Here is a 24,157-nt window from a genome sequence, read left to right on the forward strand (position 1 = left end):
AGTTTTAAGTAGTTCTAAGTCCTAGGGGACTGCTGACCTCAGAAGTTAAGTCCCATAGTGCTCAGAGCAACTTGAACCATTTTTTTGTCATACCATACACGTCGGCAACAATTAAACTGCTCAAACTTTAGCCGCACGTCCATTGTTTCAGTTTAGCTTTCTATTTACTTGTAGGCAGTTGAACGTGTTTACGGCGTGTAGTGTGTAACGTGCTGTGCGCCATGCCACCCGAAAACAGAAACGTCGTTTCGTGGATAGCTGACCATCCTGAAACATTCGCATATTACGGAATTGTTTTATATTGTCAAGTTTGCGAGATAAACGTTTCGTACAAAAAAAGTTTCAAATAGAGCAGCATGTCAAGACAAGTCTTCATATCGCAGGAATGCAGAAGAAAGGACCACAACAACAACTTCTGACAACAGGAAGTAGCAGGGATTGGTCCAAAGGTAAGCAAAAAAGTCAGTTTAACATGGATCTATGTGAAGTATTCATTGCAAGCAATATTCCTCTTCACAAACTTACAAATCCTGTCCTCAAAGGCTTCCTGCGCAAATATTGCTTGAATCAAAATATACTACATGAATCAGCATTTCGTAAAAATTACATACCTACAATTTACGTATGTGTTCTGGAAGAAATACGCAATGAACTCAAGGACAGCATTATCTGGATTTCAGTTGACGAAACTACAGACACTTGTGGCTGTTACATTGCAAATTTAATTGTTGGTTCTTTGAAAGAAAAGCCTTCTTCTTCCTATTTAGCGGCCTGCAAAGAACTTGAAAAAGTAAATCACTCTACGATAGTCAGATTTGTGAATGAGCGTATTAAAACTATTTCCAGAACCTTCTACAGATGAGAGAGTGTGTTTATTTCAGATGCTGCCCCCTATATAATCAAAGCAGGAAAATCCCTCCGAGTATTTTATCCCATGGTCTTGCCGGAGAAGTATGTTCCACGTTTGCGAATGTAAACTGATTTCATCCACAAAGAAAGTGTTTCTAAAGGCTCCTGTTCGCATCAAGACCTACAATGAAAAACTACCAAATGTGCCTTTACCTCGCGAACAAGTGGTATCTCGCTAGGGTGTTGTTTTACAATGAATATTTCGATGCTATGACGCCATTAGAGAGAAGTAAACGACTTCGATAGTGCAGAGGCTTTGGAAGTTTGTTAGCGCATGGAAGCCTTTAATTATTCCGGTGTCAGAAAGACATTACTGTGATTAGCACTCACTTTTCCCATATACCTGCAAGTATTAAAAAGCTTGAAACTCAAGTTGGCGTTGAATGAATCAATTCAGTTAATAAATAAAATTATTGTAGTGAACTCCTCATTGCCGGAGGTATTCCCAAGAAAACTTAAAGAAAAGTTTGAAAACATTTTAATGAATAACCCAGGCTTTGAACCCTTGTGTCAAATTGATTTATAATGGGATGGATGAACTTCTACCAGAAACCATAAGAGCCAACATGGCACCCAAATTCAAATACTGCTCTGTTTCCTCAGTTGGTGTACAACGGTCCTTTTCTACCTATAAAAACGTTTTGGGTGATCGAAGACACAATCTTTCTACCGAACATTTGGAACAGTACTTGGTCGTTTATGTCTACAACAGTAGAAAAATGTAAATGACGTTTTGATCGAATAGTGTTAATTAACAGTTAACGCTGTTCAAAAAGATCATGATTGTATGTTTCATTTTAATTAAAATATTACGGAGTTATAGAGCGTGCCCCTCTCCACGCGATATATCTTGAAGTTGGTCCTGTACATATAGATAGTTTCTCTGCGACTCACTCGCATCGCATCCGCTTGTTGCCGACAACAACAGAAATTCTTGAAACACGGTATGCGTCCCCATTTTGCAAATTTTTAGAAAATAATCCCAGAAAGGGCCCCTTCGTAACCTCTACCAGAAAGTATTCAGAAAATGATATCAGCGTTCTAAATGTAGCGATTCTTCCCGTGGCCGGTGCTCGTAATTGATACGCACAGGTTCGACTTTGAGATATAATGTGTGCAGTAAGTACCATGTTTGTTTTTTATTATTTGATCTTGCATATTTCGACACTTTTCATGCATTTTTAAGCATTTTTCATGCGTATTTGCATGCATATTTTAAAGTTTTTATGAATCATGATAATCATACTTGCTTCAATACATCGATCGATACTTCAAAGCCGGACGGTGTGGCCGAGCGGTTCTAGGCGTTATAGTCTGCAATCGCGCGACCGCTACGGTCGCAGGTTCGAATCCTGCCTCGGGCATGGATGTGTGTGATGTCCTTAGGTTAGTTAGGTTTAAGTGGTTCTAAGTTCTAGGGGACTGATGACCTCAGGTTCAAAATGGTTCAAATGGCTCTGAGCACTATGGGACTCAACTGCTGTGGTCATAAGTCCCCTAGAATTTAGAACTACTTAAACCTAACTAACCTAAGGACAGCACACAACACCCAGCCATCACGAGGCAGAGAAAATCCCTGACCCCGCCGGGAATCGAACCCGGGAACCCGGGCGTGGGAAGCGAGAACGCTACCGCACGACCACGAGATGCGGGCGATGACCTCAGGTGAAGTCCCATAGTGCTCAGAGCCATTTGAACCATTTTTGATACTTCAAATTCCTTACCGAATAACAACAGTACGTGTCCCTTCCCTGCTGACAGATAAGTCGTTGTGTTGGTATTTAATAATCGTCTTTCCCAACGCCTGCGCACGTACCGACAACGCCGCGCTTCCTCTGTTACACTTAGGAGTTCGTGCACTCGCTCTCCTTCCTTACGCGGGTCCAGTTGCACACAACAGACTCAGGTGCCGAGTTTCCAGTTAATAGGGTAGCGACCGAGCATCACGAGTCGAGGCCGGAGACGGCGAACTCAGAGATGACGTCATAGTTTACGGAGGTCATTTCTGATCTTTACTTGCCGCGCTACTACCAGTGACGTCACTGGCGCGCAGTCCAGCACCATATAAGGTGTTCCAGTTGCGCGCGTTCAATCTTCTGGATGCGCATATTATTTAATGTCGTTGACGTCACATCAAGAAACGTAAGACCAGAATTTTCGACTAGTGATTATATCCGTGCAAACTGAGCACAGTTTAATTCGATGTCAGCCATAGAAATGAACGCGACATAAATTTCGGTATGGGTTCATCGTACACTGTCCATTCAACAGTCTGGCTATTTCTAACGCAGGTGGGTAAATTGTCTCTCGTTAGATAAACACAGTGGATGTTCACTCCCCCTGTCAGTATCCCCCCGCTTTAATGCAGCTCGAGTAACAACAGTCCAATTAGAGCGCCCCACGGGAGGCCTGCCACCTATTAAGTTGGCTCAGAGCGAGGCTTGCACGCTTGCGCAGCGCCGAAGAGCCAACCACTGCCGACATGATTTACGGCGGTGCCGTAAGGAAGGCGTCTGGAGGCAGCAAGTTTATTACGGGAAGTGTTCGTGGGTCAACAATGGAATGCTACGTCATGTCATATTTATTGTTAGGAACTAAAGTGTAAGGAAACTGTCTTACACGCAACTTAAGAAACCAAACATTGTCATCAGAAGAAATCCCTGCACTGTCGAAGATATCTGCAACCCTGCATCACCAAGTCGAATTGTCGCATGACCCTGAACTGATTCCGTAATTTACGTCTTAATTTCCATTAGCTGCAACCGTATTTACTAAACAGCAGCTTTATTGACTCCCATTATTTGCCATCTTATATCTCCTTAGCGTACTTGTTGATTCCCACAGGCTATATATCTCCTTAGCGTACTTGTTGATTCCCACAGGCTATCAACAGTACCATAACATTTTCCTTACGATTTAACACGGACTTGGGACTGTCTCATGCAATCAGTACAGTCAAAAATGTTTGATTTTTTTATAATCTAATTATGTAAGTACAGTACAAGTGAAGTTGCAGTTGCCAAGCACGAGTAATAACATGATACAGGTGGGAGAAACTTGCAGTAGATGTTTTGAGGATACTCATTCTGGGTAATGGTTGAATTAGACAACTTTCTACATCTACATCTACATCTACATTCATACTCCGCAAGCCACCCAACGGTGTGTGGCGGAGGGCACTTTACGTGCCACTGTCATTACCTCCCTTTCCTGTTCCAGTCGCGTATGGTTCGCGGGAAGAACGACTGTCTGAAAGCCTCCGTGCGCGCTCTAATCTCTCTAATTTTACATTCGTGATCTCCTCGGGAGGTATAAGTAGGGGGAAGCAATATACTCGATACCTCATCCAGAAACGCACCCTCTCGAAACCTGGCGAGCAAGCTTCCCATTTGCTTTTTATTTAGTTTTATTTGACCCATATTTTTTGGAGTAGTTTTCCTCTCGTTTTCTTACTTTAACGAAAGTTTGAGTTTGAACACCCTTAATGGCTCTAACAGATGGAACACATACGGAGCGTTCAGTTTAGAGTGGAAGCCTAACGGACAGTAGTCTGTTCAGGCTACTGACCCACGTAATGGATGGAAAGTCGGTATCTGCAAGAATATAGATCTGAATTAAACAATCAAAAACGGCATCCAGAGTTCATTGTTAGGTTTTGTGGGACATTAGGTCTTCATCAAAGCAACCTTCAATTTGGTCAGAGGACAGGAGAGGTAGTCCAAACAAAGTTTCCAGAAGTCTTCCGAATTCAGATTCCTTTCATTTACAACCATTTGATATACCGAGCGAGGTGGCGCAGTGGTTAGACACTGGACTCGCATTCGGGAGGACGACGGTTCAATCCCGCGTCCCGCCATCCTGATTTAGGTTTTCCGTGATTTCCCTAAATCGCTCCAGGCAAATGCCGGGATGGTTCCTTTCAAAGGGCACGGCCGACTTCCTTCCCTGTCCTTCCCTAATCCGATGAGACCGATGACCTCGCTGTCTGGTCTCCTTCCCCAACACAACCAACCAACCAACAACCATTTGATGAGCCCAATAATCGAATCTCTCTCCACCACGTCTGCACAGAATGAAATCTGCTCTTTATATTCATTTGCGGCCGAGAATAAGTGTCAATTACTTTGAGAGGTGGTAGTACTCATCGAAACAAGAAAAGTGAGTTCAATAAATACGGGTCCGGAAAGGTATACTTTCTATGATAAACACGTGTTTACAGGAGGTGCTCAACGGGGCGTCCATTCATAATGATGTGCCCTTCTGCCCTCCAGCGTGAGGAATGATGCACCCTTTGAAGCATGCCCAGTTGCTGTTGTACCAGCTGGCACACGTTGAAGACATGGCTCTGCAGTGTCCGCACATCGTTGACCGGCGTGGCATAGACCATTTCCTTCAAGAGTCCCCATAAGCAAAAGTCTAGGGTACAACGAAAATCCACTCCAAAGTAGCAAATTTCATCTGTTTTATTCACTCAATGACCAGTTTAAGGCCGGGACCCGAAAACGCAAAACTATGTCAGAAATGTGCAACCGAGCAATTAACAGCGCATACCTGTATGCACTGTAACCGTTTGCACATTTTTGATAAGTTTTGCATCCACATGACACAGAAATTGGGAAGCATTCTGTTGTATCATTGGCTGCCATTGAAATTACGGAACAACTGGAAAAATTTGAGACCTGAGTTTCTCCTGGCGTATACAACTTTCAAATAACTTCCGGGAATTCAGCCAGGCGGTCGCTGAAAGTGTTACCTGGCTGAATTCCCGGAAGTTATTTGAAACTGGAAAAATTGCTAAAATTGATAGTGGAATCATGTGGGTGCCCTCTTGCATGACAATTTATAATTGGAACACATGGAATGCTCTGAGACTACACCGATTTTGCACATGAAACTAAAAGGAAATAGATTGTGCCTGTTTCCATGGGAAGAGGACATTTATTATCGTCACGGTCGTGTTCTCTTTCTTTTTTTTTTTTTTTAATACATGCTCACGTATAGGAGGTACATAGATGTTAAATACAACTGTTCTCCATCGCAAAACGCCATGTGGCTGTTGACAGTGCGCAGGTCTAATGTGTGTGTGGTCGCTGGAGGCACCTGCGTTCGGCCAAGGAGCGCTTACATTTTAGACGAACAAGCAAGTCGCACTCAGGATGCCCGTCATTTATTTCGCTTTCATCAGGGGATGTTACGGCCTTTTGTATTGGCGCAGAGCCGCCGCCTGGAGCATGCCATGCAACCGCTGTCGCCCCAAGGCAGGCCGTGGTGGGTGACCACCCTGGTGCAGAAGGCGAGCACCCGCTCACCGTCCAGCAAAAGGCTGCGGTCAAAATTGGGACTAAGCAGAAGTAGCAGCTGGCTGCGAAAGCCCGTATCCCCACCCACAGTGAGGAGACAGGGGCAGAGGGAGGGATGAGGGCAGGTAAGAGTGGCCCTGAGTTCAGTAGTTTCTGACTGTATGTTGAGAAGAATGCACGTTCAACTGCCGCCTCTCTCTCCTAGTGCAATCTTTTGGGACGACGATTTCCCCTACTTCTCCACGCGTGTGGTGCATTATGACCCATTGATACAACGTCTGGTTTCTTTCATAACAATTTTTGTTTGTAATTAGAACAGTGAATCATTTTCCATCAGTTGCGGTAGCGTATAATGGCTCTCCTGAATTTATATTACCTGAGCTGGAGGGCGATGTTCGAGCAATGCAGGGGATGTGTCTGTAGAGCACTCGGAAGTCAAACAGCGACTGATACAGTCCTCAGCTGTAATCCTATAGGTAATACACTTATTAAACTCCTCTCTGTCGAACACCAGCATCTCGTCAGTTGAACACAATTCCTGACAAGAAATCAAGATAGTACTTTCTACACCAGCCTTTTTCCTGCCAGCCTGTAGGTGTGGGGTAAAGATTGAGTACGTCTGCCACTAGTCTGAGTGGTATTGGGAAGTTTTTTCCCAGTAGGATAACAACAGTTGTATGGCATTGTCAGTGTTTGAAATACACTCCTGGAAATTGAAATAAGAACACCGTGAATTCATTGTCCCAGGAAGGGGAAACTTTATTGACACATTCCTGGGGTCAGATACATCACATGATCACACTGACAGAACCACAGGCACATAGACACAGGCAACAGAGCATGCACAATGTCGGCATTAGTACAGTGTATATCCACCTTTCGCAGCAATGCAGGCTGCTATTCTCCCATGGAGACGATCGTAGAGATGCTGGATGTAGTCCTGTGGAACGGCTTGCCATGCCATTTCCACCTGGCGCCTCAGTTGGACCAGCGTTCGTGCTGGACGTGCAGACCGCGTGAGACGACGCTTCATCCAGTCCCAAACATGCTCAATTGGGGGACAGATCCGGAGATCTTGCTGGCCAGGGTAGTTGACTTACACCTTCTAGAGCACGTTGGGTGGCACGGGATACATGCGGACGTGCATTGTCCTGTTGGAACAGCAAGTTCCCTTGCCGGTCTAGGAATGGTAGAACGATGGGTTCGATGACGGTTTGGATGTACCGTGCACTATTCAGTGTCCCCTCGACGATCACCAGTGGTGTACGGCCAGTGTAGGAGATCGCTCCCCACGCCATGATGCCGGGTGTTGGCCCTGTGTGCCTCGGTCGTATGCAGTCCTGATTGTGGCGCTCACCTGCACGGCGCCAAACACGCATACGACCATCACTGGCACCAAGGCAGAAGCGACTCTCATCGCTGAAGACGACACGTCTCCATTCGTCCCTCCATTCACGCCTGTCGCGACACCACTGGAGGCGGGCTGCACGATGTTGGGGCGTGAGCGGAAGACGGCCTAACGGTGTGCGGGACCGTAGCCCAGCTTCATGGAGACGGTTGCGAATGGTCCTCGCCGATACCCCAGGAGCAACAGTGTCCCTAACTTGCTGGGAAGTGGCGGTGCGGTCCCCTACGGCACTGCGTAGGATCCTACGGTCTTGGCGTGCATCCGTGCGTCGCTGCGGTCCGGTCCCAGGTCGACGGGCACGTGCACCTTCCGCCGACCACTGGCGACAACATCGATGTACTGTGGAGACCTCACGCCCCACGTGTTGAGCAATTCGGCGGTACGTCCACCCGGCCTCCCGCATGCCCACTATACGCCCTCGCTCAAAGTCCGTCAACTGCACATACGGTTCACGTCCACGCTGTCGCGGCATGCTACCAGTGTTAAAGACTGCGATGGAGCTCCGTATGCCACGGCAAACTGGCTGACACTGACGGCGGCGGTGCACAAATGCTGCGCAGCTAGCGCCATTCGACGGCCAACAGCGCGGTTCCTGGTGTGTCCGCTGTGCGGTGCGTGTGATCATTGCTTGTACAGCCCTCTTGCAGTGTCCGGAGCAAGTATGGTGGGTCTGACACACCGGTGTCAATGTGTTCTTTTTTCCATTTCCAGGAGTGTAGATTGCGGTTTTAGGCGCTCCTTGCGCAGCGTTGTACATATAACTGTATAATTAGGACCGATCTTCATGATTAATTAATTACCACCGATTACTTTAGTTTCCCAAACAAAATAAATAAAGTACACTAACCTAACCATCCTCTCTTGCATGTGAATAGTTTCCATGTGTTGAAGGAGTGCAGTTAGGCTCTCCTTCCAGAAGGACCTTGGTTCTCGTCCAGGAAAGGGCCCTTCCGTTTTGAATTTTCCGCCAATTTCTGGGGGACGTCAGCACAGCTCTCTGGGACAGTCAAATTCCTGGCAAAATTTAGGATGTGTGGGAGGGGAGAGGGGGAGAGGACGGGACCCCACGTGCCGGCTGAGGTAAACACCTGACGTCATCTGCAGTGGGAGTCTTTGTGGGGGCGTGGGGGTATTTCATCGATCAATTTAATTAATCTGCATATCAATTTGATATCAAATATGTCCTCGGAACCATATCTCCCTACTACTCTCCTGTACGCTGGAAGTTCGTAAAAGTGTAGAGGATTTAGGTCTGGGGAACGAGCAGGCCAATGTCTCCATCAGATGTTTGCACTCGTTGTGACAAAAGTGTGCTTGTGCCCCATCATCCATCAACCTAACTTGTTTTCGTTGGCCCACTGGTACAGCGGCCAACAAGGTAGGCAAGACATTAATGAGAAATGGCTTCTCACTTCCTGGAAGAACAGAGGTGCCAACGTCAAAATGCCGTGTCCTGAAAAAAGAAACTAAACATCGATTTGCTAATAACAGAATATAAAGTCAAAGATAAAATATCTCTCACAAACAGTATGGCCCAGGAGAAGTTTCCACACAGGTCACTGTGTAAGACAATATCGAACCAAAGGACATTTATGCCTATTTCCAAAATACACTGGGGGACTCTGCTCCTTCATAGATGATTATCCGCGCAGTGGTCGGCCAAGATGTGTCACCGTTCCAGAAATCGTTGCAAAAGTGCACAACATGGTCATGGAGGACCGCCGCTTAAAAGTGCGTGCTCACGCTTGCCAGAAGTCATCTGGAAGGGTGAATCACATTTTAACTCAAGAATTAGAAATGAAAAAATTATCTGCAAGATGGGTGCCGCGACTCCTGACGCTGGATCACAAACGCATGCCGACACCATGGCAACATTACACGAACTAAGGTATGAATTGTTGCCACACCCGCCTTATTCACCTGATATGGCTCCATCACACTTCCATCTCTTCCCAAAACTGAACATTTTTCTTAGTGGACGAAGATTCAGGCGAAGGACAGATAGCTGGAGTTCACAACTATTTTACAGGCCTGCAGAAAACTCACTTTCGAGATTAGATCAAGGCACTGGAACATCGTGGGACCAAGTGCGTTAATCTACAAGGAGATTAAAAAAATAGAGTACTTTTTTGTAAATATTAAAATTAAATTACTATTCCTAGATGGGATATAATATATTTGTTGCTGTATTATTTTTCGGAAACCAATGATATATTATTAGCAGCTGTGAAATATTGTGCAATGTAGTTGAAAACGTTTTAACTTTAATGTCTATTGAACAGATCGTTCCATGTGAAGGATACAGTGCAAATAGTACTAAAGTAAGTGATTCAGTAGGATTGTGAACTAGAGAATAGTCTGACAGTCAGTAGACATTATTATAATTTGCGTCACACTTACTATTTTGTAAATAAACTCAATGTGCCTGCAACAGTTAAATCGTCTAGGTAAGATACGCAGAATGAAAGGCGCTATCTCCACGGAGGCAGCATTAGGATGTATAATACTGTAATGGCAACGAAAGAATTAATCGTACCAATGCATGTAAGTCCACAGGAATTGTATAGCATAAACACTTACTCTCATACATGCCATGTGCAGAGATGGAAGTAGGTCAGTGTTGGTACTTTATACAGATCCAGGTTCCACTGAATAATTTAGGTAGTTAAGTACTGAGCTACGCATTTCATAGGTCATTAGCAGAATACCTTATAATTATAGTGAATACATGAATTTACAAGCTATTAAGTTAATTCGTGTATAAATACTGCGGCATGTTGACCATTCATCTTATCGTATCTTTATGTAGGTTACAAAGAACATGACAGCGCGCTGGAAATCCACTCTGAACTAAAGCCACTTTCATGAAGATTAATTAAGACGATCTTCTCTTCTAATTTTTAAGGTAATTGTGGACTTCGTAATTTAATTTTAACAGTAGTGGCGTACTTACAATAAATTCCATTTGTGTGTGCGTACTACTGTTGATTAGACACGCTTTCCTAGAGTGAAAACTTGAATCATCAGGTTTCTGAATTTTCAGCCGAGCGGATGCAATAATTTATCCCTTACTTAGGGACATCGTGAAGGGAGTTAAACACGTCGTGCCACGTCAAGACCATTCCGCGACAAGATTGGTGGATTGTCGGAAGACAGCACATGTCTAGAATTTCTTGGAGTCACAATTGTGCTGCTATGCGAATAACTGGTGCATTACAGTGTGCGACTGAAATGACGCGGTAACTAGAAACGTACTCTAAAGTTGAAGTACACAGGACAGTACTATCCTTGTACGATAAACATCTAACACATATTCACCGTAAAAGTGTGCAGTGTCGCGTCCGGCCGTAGTAAAGTGGACCAACAGTTTGATAAAGGGCGCCACAGACGTTGGTGATGCAAGCAGGGAATTCCGCAACTGGCACCATGCGATTTCCATCTTTCTGGCCAGCTGAAATATCATATGGGAGAAAGAGATTTTCCAACGTTGAGGACTTTCACAGAGCGGTTCCCAAATGGCTCTGTGCTGAATGACTATTGAAGGATTGGTAGAACTTTCCGACCTTTGTTGACAGAGACTAGGTGACTATGTTGAAAAATAGTCTCATGTATGTGGGTCACTCTGTAGTGTAGCGTTCAATAAAAGTTACTTGCCCTACTATAATAATGTGTAATTTACTGTTAGATAATTTGAAGCCATATTGAACGTTTAGAGAATTCCACACACATCGACTTCAATAACAATGAACTTTCTCTTCCAAACTAAGATCTTAAACATAATTTTAAACCAGAATTTAATCAGCATAACATTAAAGACATCATCTGCTCAGTTAAAACGTCAGCTTACATATCCAAACTAACTAAAAATGAATAAACAGTAATAGGTCACAAAACTAATAAATTAGTAGAGAAACACCTAAACAAAAACGCAATAATGGAAGCTAAAGGAAAGAACCAGTTACTTATAAGCATGAAAAGGAAACTTAGTGAGGCCAAGGCACTGCTAGCGAAATCCCACAAAGGTTCTGTAGTAGTTACGGACAAATGTGAATATGTAAGTAATACACTTCAGCTCTTCCATAATAATCATATACAAAAAATCTCACATCACCCCAAAGAGAAGTTCAACAGTGATCTAAAGGAGCAACTGAATAAAATACATTTGTTATTAACATAGGAGGATACTCAGAGACTAACGGTCATGAACTCAAGAGCTCCAAAGCTACGGGCCCAACCAAAGATCCATGAATGATGTCTCTGTCAGACCCATTGTCAGTGCTATGAAGAAAGCTGGCTAAAATGTTACGTGAAAGGTACATTCAATTTTGCAAAACCAATACAAATTTCAAAACTTCTTTGTTAGCGAAAAATGGTTACGTAGAAATTCAAGGTATCAAAGATCTTCAGATTCCACCCAACACAAAGCTCATTTCCCTTCACATAATAAACTTATACAGCAGGATACCCACCAAAGAATCCATAGATATAATCAAACAATATTTCCTAAAACTTCAAAGGATGCCCACAGGAGAAATAGCTGAACTAATAGAATTGATAGATCTTGTCCTCTCCCAAAATTATTTCCCATTCAGTGGCATGATGTGCAAACAGGATGGCCGAGCGGTTCTAGGAGCTACAGTTTGGAACCGCGCGACCGCTCCGGTCGCAGGTTCGAATCCTGCCCCGGGCATGGATATGTGTGATGTCCTTAGGTTAGTTAGGTTTAAGTAGTTCAAAGTTCTAGGGGACTGATGACCTCAGACCTTAAGTCCCATAGTGCTCAGAGCCATTTGAACCATTTGCAAGCATGATGTAGGCCTAGCAACGGGAAGTCCTCTCAATGGATCATTGCAGAAATTTTTATTAATCGCCTTGAAAATAAACTTCTGATCAAGAAGGACATAATCACTCAGAAAATTGTGCAATACTACAAATACGTAGATGACACATTCATTGTACATAATGCTAGTAATGAAGAAACTGAAACCCTGTTAAACAGGTCAGTAACTTTCACAGTAATATCCATTTCGCCATAGAACACCACAAAAGTAACAAAATAGACTTTTTAGACATGACCACAACCGACACAAACCAGACTCTGAACATCAATGTACACGGAAAACCAACAAACACAGACCTGTCATTAATAAATCTTCCACATAGCAGACTCACATAAACAAGCTACATCCAGATCCCTCTTTAAACAAAGTACAGGAATTTCCACTTAATACCGATGACTATGAGACAGATTTAAACACTGTCAAACATACTGCACACAGCAATGTCTAACGTGAACACGAAATAGATGCATTTTCAAAATGCATAACTAAAAACAAAAGCAAAAAACTAACATGACTATTGCCACAGCACACAAAAACCTCAATATATAAAGATACCATATTTAGGAATCATCCCAGGCAAAATAGGCAAGCTGTTTAAAAAAACAACAATTATCGGGTTTATTTTTACTACCAACAACTACTTGCGAAAGCAACTGGTCCAGGATATCACGAAATCTTCAGAGAAACTGAAAAAATGAGGAATTTATAAAATTACATGTAGTCATTGCAATGAATACTACATTGGCCGAACGGGAAGAAATTCTAAAACCCTTTTTAAAAAACACATTGACCGTTTCGGACAGGATGAAACTAATAAGTCAGTTATAGCAAAATGTATAAATGAAACAGGACATAATGCTCCATAGACAAGGACCTGAAGGTACTGCATACTTTGGGAAAGAGCTGAAGAAAGGACATCTTGGAAGAAATGGAAATTTTCATCCATAGCCGTAAGTCGAAAAACTAGATCCTAAATGAAATGATGGAGTTCAAATATTCACACTTCTCTACGAATTTCGATTCAGCATTCTTTAGCAATAAATGCATGACGGTGATGTTATATGGCAATACAGACTTCAGAAATAGGTTTGTAATTCTTAAAATAAAAAAAAAATTATACTGTCATCTGTATTATAAAATTGTCACAGTCGCTCGTTTTGTAATTCATTACAGTAACCAAGATCAGTGATACGACAGTAAAAACATGCAGAAGACATTGGTACTGACAATGCTAGGATCGACATGTCGATAGTCAAACTGAAATTAGCCTTATTTTGAGCGCCATCTTGTTTTCTGCACTTCTGATTTGTTTTGTCTTAGCATATTTTAGAGAAACCCTTGTGAAGTCTGTAACAAAGGTGAAGAAGTCCAAGAGAGCCAGGGAAATAGCGATATCCCGCACTCCACAAGAAGAGCGCCACGCGACAAGAACTGAGTGAGTGATTGTTTTATAAAAATCTTCATCGGAACGATAGACCAATGTACAAAGTGACATCATCTTTCCCTATGTTATCCTTCCTTCTCTCCATAGGATGATCACAGCAGTCGTGTAAAGAAACTTTAATATCTGTATGCACTTACGTTAAATATTTCCATAATGCCACAATAGCTTGATGATGAGGTATCACCTCGAAACATGACGCTAAATAAGTAATTTAGTAGTCAGCAAACTTTGTGAGAGGTAGCGATATTTGGAAACATTTTATGTTACTTTTAGATGTTTGCTCTTATTTACACAGATTCTATAGCCACTCACGTCAGGCCTGTCGAATGCAGATATCATTTGGTCGCTTCCCGGATTCCAAATGGAAAACTGAAGCTTATACGTGACACATCCGATGGAAGTTGTCGAAATTTCGTGGGAACAATGGTTATGTATACTCAGTTGCAAACTCGGAAATGTGATGGTGGTCTTATTACGGTATATGGTTAATGTTTACTTGTTGACCGTCTTAACTACAAACTGAATGCAACAGAATTTACGTGCCATACGCGTTTCAGTTTTATTTTCTGTAAGGTCCCTTCAATGGCCGGGAATAGGTACATATTTTTACTATTTGGTTTACATTTTTGGGGCAACGTATATAGGGTGGTCCATTGATCGTGACCGGGTCAAATATCTCACTGAATAAGCTCAAACGAAGAAGCTACAAACAACGGAACTTGTCTAGCTTGAAGGGGGAAACCAGATGGCGCTATGGTTGGCCCGCTAGATGGCGCTGCCACAGGTCAAACGGATATCACATACGTTTTTCTAAAATAGGAACCCCCATTTCTATTACATATTCGTGTAGTACGTAAAGAAATATGAATGTTTTAGTTGGACCACTTTTTTCGCTATGTGACAGATGGCGCTGTAATAGTCACAAACATATAGCTCACAATTTTAGACGAACAGTTGGCAACAGGAAGGATTTTTAAATTAATATACAGAACGTAGGTACGTTTGAACATTTTATTTCAGTTGTTCCAATGTGATACATGTACCTTTGTGAACTTATCATTTCAGAGAACGGATGCTGTTACAGCGTGATTACCTGCAAATACCGCATTAATGCAATAAATGCTCAAAATTATGTCCGTCAACCACAATGGATTTGGCAATACGTGTAACGACATTCCTCTCAACAGCGACTAGTTCACCTTCCGTAAAGTTCGCACATGCATTGGCAATGCGCTGACGCATGTTGTCAGTCGTTGTCGTTGGATCGCGATAGCAAATATCCTGCAACTTTCCCCACAGAAAGAAATCCGGTGACGTCAGATCAGGTGAACGTGCGGGCCATGGTATGGTGCTTCGACGAAGAAACCACCTGTCATGAAATATGCTATTCAATATCGCTTCAACCACACGCGTGCTATGTGCCGGGCATCCATCATGTTGGAAGTACATCGCCATTCTGGCATGCAGTGAACCATCTTGTAGTAACATCGGTAGAAATTACGTAGGAAATCAGCATACATTGCACGATTGAGATTGCCATCAATAAATTGGGGCCAATCATCCTCCCCCTCCCCCCCATAATACCGCACCATACATTAACCCGCCAAGGTCGCTGATGTTCCACTTGTCGTAGCCATCGTGGATTTTTCGTTGCCCAATAGTGCATATTATGCCGGTTTATGTTACCGCTGTTGGTGAATGACGCTTCGTCGTTAAATAGAACGCGTGCAAAAAATCTGTCATCGTCCCGTAATTTCTCTTGAGCCCTGTGGCACAACTGTACATTACGTTCAAAATCGTCGCCATGCAATTCCTGGTGCATAGAAATATGGTAAGGATGCAATCGATGTTGATACAGCATTCTCAACACCGACGTTTTTGAGATTCCCGATTCTGGCGCAATTTGTCTGCTACTGATGTGAGGATTAGCGACTACAGCAGCTAAAACACGTACTTGAGCATCATCATTTGTTGCAGGTCGTGGTTGACGTTTCACACGTGGCTGAACACTTCCTGTTTCCTTCAATAACGTAACTATCCGGCGAACGGTCCGGACACTTGGATATTGTAGTGCAGGATACCGAGCAGCATACGTAGCACACGCCGTTGGCTATTTTGATCACAATAGCCATACATAACACGATATCGATCTTTTCCGCAATTGTAAACGGTCCATTTTAACACTGGTAATGCATCACGAAGCAAATACCGTCCGCACGGGCGAGTGTTATGTGATACCACGTACTTATACGTTTGTGACTATTACAGCGCCATCTATGACAAAGCGAAAAAAGTGGTCTAACTAAAACATTCATATTTCTTTACGTACGACACGAATATGTAATAAACAATGGAGGCTCCTATTTAAAAAAAACGCGGTTGATATCCGTTTGACCTTTGGCAGCGCCATCCAGCGGGCCAACCATAGCGCCACCTGGTTTCCCTCTTCAAGCTAGAGGAGTTTCGTTCTTTGCAGTTTTTTCGTTTGACGCTTATTTCGTGAGATATTTGGCCCGGTCACTATCAATGGACCATCCTGTATATGGGTTATAAGCAGAAGTGTTGAGTGTATGGAAAACGAATGCAATTTATCGACGAAATCTGAGGAAGCCGATAATGTAAAATAAAATCGGTGCAGTTTCTATTTCCTGTCAGGTACTTGTTATTGTGATGCATTATTCGAAAAGACACATTTATGAAAATAAAAGTAGAAAATTCGAGTATTGGTAGCGAATGTCAGTCCTGGTATGTGTTTTACGTGTTAACGTAAATCTGCGCTTCTGTAGATAATATGAAAACGCTCTTACACTGATAAAGAGTAGAAAAATAAATCTGATAACATACAGTGTCACTGGTTGTTGCTGAAGTGTTGGCAGAAGAGCCAACACGGTGTTGCCAGAGGAGGCCGAAGTGCACGCGTTTAATTACACGCAGACTGGCGTGAGGTCTGGAACAGGACAATGTCTTGAGAATTGCAAATAAAGTACGTAGATGATGTAATACTTAACTTTAATCCATAATTGTAGAACATCGCTCTTGATGATACATGCTTCACAATAATAAATATCAATTGAATACGGCGCCTTGCTAGGTCGTAGCAATTGACGTAGGTGAAGGCTATGCTAACTATCGTCTCGGCAAATGAGAGCCTAATTTGTCAGTGAACCACTGCTATGAACGTCGGCTGTACAAATGGGGCGAGTGCTAGTAAGTCTCTCTAGACCTGCCGTGTGGCGGCGCTCGGTCTGCGATCACTGACAGTGGCGACACGCGGGTCCGACGTATACTAATGGACCGCGGCCGATTTAAAGGCTACCACCTAGCAAGTGTGGTGTCTGGCGGTGACACCACAGTTGCTGTTCATTCCTCAGTGGGAGGAGAAAAGTAGTGTTTAACGTCCCGTCGACAACGAGGCCATTACAGACGCCGCTCAAGCTCAGATTAGGGAAAGATGGAGAAGGAAATCGGCCGTGCCCTCTAAAGGAACCATCTCGGTGTTTGCCTGAAGTGATTTAGGGAAATCACGGAGAACCTAAATCTGGATCGGGCGAGGGTCTGAACTGTCGTCCTCCCGAATGCGAGTTCAATCTGCTCACCACTAAGCCACCTCGCTCGGCTACTGCTTAGTAGTATATGACATAGTTAATGTGTTCCTTGAACGACCATGGGATAAAAAACTCAGTTAAATTACTGATTATTATCACCATACACCCGCATTACGTCAAAATGCTCCATCGAAAGTCATGTACTAACAATTACAGGCGGTCCTGTGACATACACTAATCAGCCACAGCCTTATGTCCACCGACCTACTAAAAGCACAGGCCAGGCGAGCAGTGAGTGCCAATCAGACACGCGCACGGTGCATGCAGTAGTAGTGAGCGTGCTGTCCGTGTGTAGAATGGGGAAAGTGCGTCATCTGAGTTTGATCGATACTGTGACAGCCCGAAGGCTCGGCACGAGCATTTCGGAAACTCCACGAGTTGTTGGGCGTTCAAGGAGTGCCGAGGTGAGCGTCGTCAACACGTGACGAAACCAAGGTGAAACCACGTCCAGAGGTCGTGGGGTTGGGCAGCCACACCTCGTTACAGATGTCTAACGTCGGAGGCTGTGCTGACTGATGAAACAGGACAGGCGACCAACTGTGGCGGAACTAACATCAGACTTAAATGCTGGACAGAGTACAAGTATATCTGAACATACGATGCACCGAACACTCCTAAGGATTGGCCTCCGCAGCCGGCCACCCAAGCGTGTGCCAATGTGAACATCACGACGTCGGCAACTACGACTGCGACCATCAGCACTGGACGTTGGCCCAGTGGCAGAGCGTTGCACGATCTGACGAATCCCGATACCTTTTTCACCATGCCGATGTGAGGGTGCCAATCCGTCGTCTTCCAGAGAATAGCTCCTAGACACCTGTGCTGCTGGATGGAGACAACCTGGCGAGTTATGCTCTGGAGAACATTCACGTGGACACCGATGGCTCCAGTGGAGCACGTACAAAGCACCATCATGGCCAAGGAGTATCGTACACTGGTTGCAGACCACGTACAACCCTTCATGACGATCATGTTACGCTACGGTAGTGGTATTTTTCAACAAGAGAATGCGCCATATGACAAGGCCAGGAGTGTGATGGGGTGGTTCGAGGAACACAGTGCAGAGTTCTGATTGATGTGCTATGCCCTCACCTCACCGGATCTGAACCAGATGGAATACATCTGAGATGTGACTGAATATGGCGTCAGAGCTCATCGCCCCACTACTAGGAATGTACGGGAATTAGGTGAATTGTGTGTGCAGATGTGGTGACAGCTCCGTCCAGCGAACTATCAGTGATTCATTGCTTCCATTCCGCGACGCGTCGCCGCTGTTATCCGTGTTGTAATATCTCCTTATATTCGATGAATTATTCTGACACAATTCTACCCTTGAATGACGTTTACTACTTTTCTATCTTCATACTCGCAGAATCCATGCGCAAAGTAGCTTCATACAATAGCTATGCCATGAGCGCATAATTATTCTTTGTAGTACTCTCTCTCGTAGTTGTTAGTGAAAAATAGCTTCCGTGATTGTCTTCATGCCGATTAGCCTGAGCATTGTTTGAAGAACTGTAATCTGAATATTGATATATATATATATATATATATATATATATATATATATATATATATATATATATATTGCTCCTTCATACAAAAGGTGTGTAACAATTTACATTATTTGACATTTGAGAATTAATGATACTCATCGATATATTGCGTAGTTGTTAATCAGAAGGGAACTTCCGAAAGGCTAGATACGAATCTGCATTTTATAATCCAAGAGCTCCATTACTTCTTCGAAAGGTTAAACTTCATCAAAGCCAAATATCCGCTTGATCTGAGGTTTCCCGACTGATTATACAACGCTCCCAAAAATACGAGGCATTTTATTTGTACAGATTAGCAGACTGCCGCAAAGCACGAGCCTGCACAGAAGAAGAATCATCGCCTGATTTCATTCTAACAAGTAAAATTTCTGAATCATTTTGAGTGACTGAGTTATGACTGTGTTTCCTATTATGAATGATTGATTGCTCGAACGAATTGAAAACTACATAATTACATAGATAGGAGAAAAAATTACAGTGTCAAAGGTGAACATAGAGGATATGGTCATAATGTTCTAGCTGACCAGTGTAAATATTAATTACTGTAACTTTGATGTTAGTATTAAGTATCTATTTCCTTTGACAGGTAGCGTGTTGTAAGATTTAAAATGAATTACTGTGCAAGACAATGATGTTATATCCATTTCGGAACTCCGTAAGAGATGCCTTAATAACTGAGTGACGTCCACATCCTTTATGTAGTATTCAATACGCTGTTTCACTCAGATAGCTTTTTAGCCATAGACTAGATTGTATAAGTCTGCATTTTATTTCATTACCGCTGGCCTTCAAGGTATTAAGAGACTCGATGTCATACCGGGAAGACACACCGAGTTGGAGAGTTCAGCGTAGGATCAGAAATATAGTTACTACATCCAAATTTCCGTTTGCCGTCACGATGCTGACCTGAGACTTTCATAGATAATTGAAAGAATTCTCTTGAGGCTGTAGTCTATATTTCGTCCAACACGGATACTCTCAATTTTCTTTCTCATACTTCGCGACCTTGAGGTAAAATTCAGTGCCCGACAAGCTGGTATTGGCTATTACAGAGTTATCATGAAACCCATTAAATGTTACGGCAGACTAGAAATGCCCTCCCTAGAATTTCTCCAGGATATCATGCGTAATTTACGGAATATCGCCGGCAGGAGGCGTCGGGAATAATTAGCAGGTGATGAAAAATTCCTTTCCGGGAATGTAATCCCCCTAGCCGCGTTCTCTATACGAAACGTGCCTCACCGCTCGCAAGAGAAATTTCTCGAGCAGCTCGCCTGCGTGCATTGTGTTGTAGCAGCACTGCCGCTTCTACAGTGATACATACCCACTCCTTCTTCAGAGACTGTCGAGTAATCTTCGAAACCGGACATCTTCCACTCTCTGTAGATCGACGGCTGCTTCCACATTTATATTTCGTATGGTGTCCTACGGTGTACGTTCGGTGACGGAAGAAACCGACTCGTAACATTTCTACGGGCATAACTCGATATGCACGTACTTATCTTCCTTGTCTTCTTGCACGTATTAGGCTCGAGTGGCCTTGTTGCAGCTGAGGGTAGCATCCCTGGTCATTATAGATGCATTGCCTCTCCTTCGTCGGAAGAACACACAATGAATCCCAACTCCAGAATTTGTCAGGTTGTTCCAGCGGATTTTACCAAAAATTTCGTATCAGGGACACGTACCACTCATTGGCCGTTGCAGAATAATATGTAATTATGATATAACACGTTTGCTACCTCAGTTACCATTGTTGTTGTTGTTGTGGTCTTCAGTCCTGAGACTGGTTTGATGCAGCTCTCCATGCTACTCTATCCTGTGCAAGCTTCTTCATCTCCCAGTACCTACTGCAACCTACATCCTTCTGAATCTGCTTAGTGTATTCATCTCTTGGTCTCCCTCTACGATTTTTACCCTCACGCTGCCCTCCAATGCGAAATTTGTGATCCCTTGATGCCTCAGAACATGTCCTACCAACCGGTCCCTTCTTCTCGTCAAGTTGTGCCACAAACTCCTCTTCTCCCCAATTCTATTCAATACCTCCTCATTTTTTTGCGAAAACCTATAACGTGCTGACATGAGGAACGTTTCCAACTGATTTCTCATACACAAACAGCAGTTGACCGGCGTTGCCTGGTGAAACGTTGTGATGTCTCGTTTAAGGAGGAGAAATGCGTACCATCACGTTTCCGACTTTGATAAAGGTCGGATGGTAACCTATCGTGATTGTGGTTTATCGTATCGCGACATTGCTGCTCGCGTTGGTCGAGATACAATGCCTGTTAGCAGAATATGGAATCGGTGGGTTCAGGAGGGTAATACGAAACGCCGTGCTGGATCCCAACGACCTCATATCACTACCAGCGAGATGAAAGGCATCTTATCCGCATGGCTGTAACGGATCGTGCAGCCACGTCTCGATCCCTGAGTCAACAGATGGGGAGCTCCGAGACCACGGCTGTTGTTACCCTTGACGCTACATCACAGACAGGAGCGACTGCGATGGTGTACTCAACGACGAGCCTGGGTGCACGAATGGCAAAACGTCATTTTTTCGGATGAATCCACGTTCTGTTTACAGCATCATCATCGTCGCATCCGTGTTTGACGACATTGCGGTGAACGCACATCGGAAACGTGTATTCTTCATCGCCATACTGGCGTATCATCCGACGTGATGGTTTGAGGTGCCATTGGTTTCAGATTTGTTACGACTCGAAGCTCTACCCTTCATTCGATCCCTGCGAAACCCTACATTTCAGCAGGATAATGCACGACCGCATGCTGTAGGTTCTGTACGGGCCTATCTGGATATAGAAAATGTTCGACTGCTGCCCTGCCCAGCACATTCTCCAGATCTCTAACCAACTGAAAACGTCTGGTCAATGGTGACCGAGCAACTGGCTCGTCACAATACGCCAGTCACTTGATGAACTGTGGTATCGTGTTCAAGCTGCATGGGCAGCTGTACCTGGACACGCCATCCAAGTTCTGTTTGACTGAATGCCCAGGCGTATCAAGGCCGTTATTACGGCCAGAGGTGGTTGTTCTGGGTACTGATTTCTCAGGATGTATCCACCCAAATTGGGTCTAGTATAATATATCTGTCCAATGAATACCTGTTTATCGTCTGCAAATTTTCTTGGTGTAGCAATTTTAATGGCCAGTAGTGTATCTACAAAACAGTTGCCAACGTTGACATTTCGTCAGAAAGGAACCAAAGGAATTTCAAAAGGTGAGAAACAAGTGCTAGAAGAAATATTTGTGTTTCTGCAAGATGAGTCCGTGGAATTTGTGGTGTTGTATACGCTCTACTGTGCAGATGATGCACATGAGGAGTACAATGTTGGCGATACGTGCTTAACAAGGGAAAGTGATACTGCAAAAGGTGTCAAGCCATGCAGTTCATCGTGCTTGTCGGACAATAAGGCACAAATCCTGTCGTCGGTGAAACATAGTAAAGGACAACCGTTGTCCTAGGAGCGTGTACTAACATAATTACGTACATGGAAGACCATTATGAACACATTTAGAATAAGTCCGCAGTAATATGACCGTGTAGTGCATAATTAAAACTATGGATATTCAATGAAGGACAAGGAGCACCTACTACACAGACTGATGTTTGTGTGTTTCAACGATGCTCGAAATAATTTACAGGATGGGCCTGATAGTGACCTACTCCGTTATGCACATCAAATAGCACGCGACATAGATTACTGTGATTTCAAAATAAGCAGTGGCTGGTTGTATAACTTTAAACAGTGCTCCAGAACTGAAGGATTTAAGATAAAGAAATTTCAAACAAAAGGTCAGCTTGACGATGCACAGTAAACTATGGAATCGGCCCAAAAATTTGTAGATAAACAAACTTACTCCACCGTTCAGTAAGGAATTTGTTTTCAACTCCGACCATTCGGAATTTGAAGAGGAAACGCAGATGAAAGGAACCCTGTAAATTAGAGGTACAACCAGATAAAGATCAACTAACATCAGTGCCTTAATGAATTATTATGTAGACAGTTAAATTGGCTGTAAAGTTACTTGTTGTGCCGTGAGAAGTTGAAGATACTGTACCCCCTATAATTCTTTCTCGTGGGCGTGATATTTACGTCACAGCAAGCAAGAGTGAGAAAATGGGCGTACGCGAAGTACAGCTACGGAATGAGCACAGATTTTGACCCATAGATGATCATAATGAATCGCTTTCTCTCGATACCTGGTCTGTGTATACAAATAGTACTTCTTTAGAGCAAACAATCCCTCCTGAAAAGTGTGTGACATTGCAATTGATACCACCTTAAACCACTGGACAAATTCAGCCTGTGGATGTTTGTGTTTTCCATGCCTATAAAACACATTATCGCACTATCTACAGCTACGCTTTAAAGGGTAGCCAGTTTCACGATAAGCTCCTCGACAGTCTGCTTCGCATTCGGTTGCATGCCATCACATTTTATCGATTCTCATGTCCGTCCCCGGTAGCTGAGCGGTGCTGGCACGGTAGCTCAGCGTGTTCGGTTAGAGGGCTTCTCACCCTTTGTAATAAAAAAAATGAGTAAAGGAATCAACGAGCAACTGCAATGGATGTCTTGTGATGTCCGCCCAGACGAAACGCAACGAACAATACCGAACAAAATGGAAAAAAAAAGTGGTGAGCGCGACAGAATATCAATCATAAGCGCCCGGGTTCGAATAATGGCTGGGTTGGAGATTTTCTCCGCTCAGGAACTGGGTGTTGTGTTGTCCTAATCATCATCATTTCAGCCCCATCGACGCGCAGGTCGCCGAAGTGGCGTCAAATCGGAGGACTTGCACCCGGCGAACTGTCTATAAGACGATCTTTATGGTGAGATCTTTGAGGTCACAGTGAAGTGTCATTTTTCATTCGGTACTCGTGGCGCAAGTTAATGGTCCGTTTTGAGCATTTCTTGAATGTCGAAGATGTCCATTTGTGAAGTGTAATACATATATCCCGTAGAGTTTTGATCTCTGCACCTCCCAGACACGTTTTTTGTCAGTCCTCCTGATGCACATGGTGAGTCGTTAGCAACTAACATGTTTCTTGTCATTATTGCTAACACAACACTTTCA

The sequence above is a fragment of the Schistocerca nitens genome, chromosome 9, assembly GCF_023898315.1.
Source record: "Schistocerca nitens isolate TAMUIC-IGC-003100 chromosome 9, iqSchNite1.1, whole genome shotgun sequence".
NCBI lineage: Eukaryota > Metazoa > Arthropoda > Insecta > Orthoptera > Acrididae > Schistocerca > Schistocerca nitens.